The sequence below is a fragment of the Rhinopithecus bieti genome, unplaced genomic scaffold (assembly GCF_001698545.2).
Source record: "Rhinopithecus bieti isolate Rb0 unplaced genomic scaffold, ASM169854v2 scaffold_63328, whole genome shotgun sequence".
Taxonomy (NCBI): domain Eukaryota; kingdom Metazoa; phylum Chordata; class Mammalia; order Primates; family Cercopithecidae; genus Rhinopithecus; species Rhinopithecus bieti.
In genome coordinates, this window is record NW_016823860.1 from 48,398 (window position 1) to 50,607 (window position 2,210).

Here is a 2,210-nt window from a genome sequence, read left to right on the forward strand (position 1 = left end):
ATATTTGGAATGATGCACAAACATATAGATTCTTGTGTATTCACTGCTACTGTGGTAGATAGAATTGGGAATACTCCGAATGTCTACTAATAGAGATTTTGTTAAGTAAATTGTGGCACATCTATTTCCAGGGTTTCTCAACCTCAGCAATGCTGACACTCTTGTTTGTGAGGGCTGTCCTGTGCAGTGTAGGATGCTGCGCAACATCCCTGGTCCTCACTCATCAGTACCTTCTGCCCAGTTGTGACAACAAAAAATATCTCCAGAAGTTACCAACTGCCCCCTAGGGGGCAAAACTCCCGTCCTCACAACCCCAGCCCCTGGCTGCCACAAATTAGGAACCACTAATTTAAGTGAATATGATGCAGTCTTTAAAAAGAAGGTATCAGAGCCACACATATTGGCATGAAAAGACAAGTATGTCATATTGTGAAATTACATAAGTGATTGCTGCATATTGTGTACTGTATAATCTGATTTGCATAAATAAAAATACTTTTGCATAATTATCTCTAGGGAAAAATCAGAGAGTCCTGGTAAATCATTGGTCAGCAGCGATGATTCTAAGCCTCTAATCATGGACATGGAGGAATGTCTGTGTTTGATGTGAACACATCAGATATTCTTTGATTCTCAGGTTCTCTCCTCTCTACACAAGGGCATTCAAATGGGCAAGGATCCATGAGGGAGACATTCAAAACATTACAGAGAATAATTTCGTGAAAATATTCTACTTTTCAAAGGGATCTGACTTTGGCTTTAAAGCCATTGTTTTTAAGCTTTTGCAAAATAGATTCATAATGATTTCTAGAAGAATTTTGTAAGTGTGAAATTCCTTTTCAGAACCCATCAACTGATATTTAGTTCACCCCTCACCCCTGCCTTTTCTCCAATCCTCTGGGCTTTTTTTTTTTCTGCTGTATTTACTTAGTATTTCTCTTTGTTGCAATTCATTTATTTTTGCACTGACCTTTTTTTTTAAAACAAAGAAAATGCGACCTTGGAACCTCGGAGAGACAAGCCATTTAAAACATGAAGGTCTCTAGTGCTTTTCTCAGGTGCTGATATCTATCTTGTAGACTACAGAGAAGAATAATTTTCCAGCCTTTCATTGTTTAAAAACAGGCAATGATGATCAGAAGTTTTGGAACTTAAAATGTCTCGAGCTCAGAGAGTGATGGAGGTTGGGAAGCAAATATGAGTTGTCCTGCCTTATCTATCTTTAAATGAAAATAGAGAGGGTGACCACATTAGCTGCTGAATTCTCTAGGTCTTCAGTGTCAAATAAAATAATGTATATGATTGAGAGATTTCTTTAACAGGAGGCCCCATCTGTGATAGAAATGACAAAATTAACTGTTATGCTTCATTTGTTTTCATTATCTACAAAACAGCATGTCTCTAAGATCAAACAGATTTCATTCTTTTCTTCTTAATGCAGCTTTGGCAAGTGTCTCTGAGGAGAGAAAAATCTACTTTCTCTTGTATGCCAAAGAGCCTATAGGAAATAAGGTAAGAGGTGCACTGGATTAGGGATTTTTAAACACAAATTAGATAGCATGATCATATTTAAAGGAGAAATTGTTCAATAAATGTCAAATGTAGAAAAGGCATTCCTGGAAATGATGAAAGAATTAGGTTATTGGAAAGAGAAAGACTGGATGAAAACCAATTATGTGCAAACAAAGAAACCTATATTCTGTTGCGTTTATTACTCTTTGTATAAGCAATTGAGAATTAGCTTCAGAGTTTTTTCTTCCAGTGGGCTCTGTTATTTCATACCAGAAGCAACTTTAAATAATTCAAAAGTGAGTTAGAAGGTAACACACACATAGCAGATTTTTACTAAGAGTAGCTACCTTGAATAATAACCAGCCCTGGAGGGTCTCACTTGGCACCATGGCTGAAAGACCACCTGTATACTAAAAAAGTTCCAAATCTTTACCTCCACCTCAGCCTCACCTCTGAGCTCTAGACTTGTGTATCTCACGAACTCCTCAACATTTCCTCTTGGATATTTTTGTAGGCATCTCAAACTTAACATACATAAAACTTACCCTTTGACTTCCATTGCACAGCTGTTGTCCCTGGTGTCCCCTTCTTAGTAAATGGCCCCACCATTTTTTTAGTGACTCGAGATCAACCTTGACTCCTCTCCTTCTCTCTTGCCCCCATACAGTTAGTTCATCAGCAAAATCCCATCAGCTGTA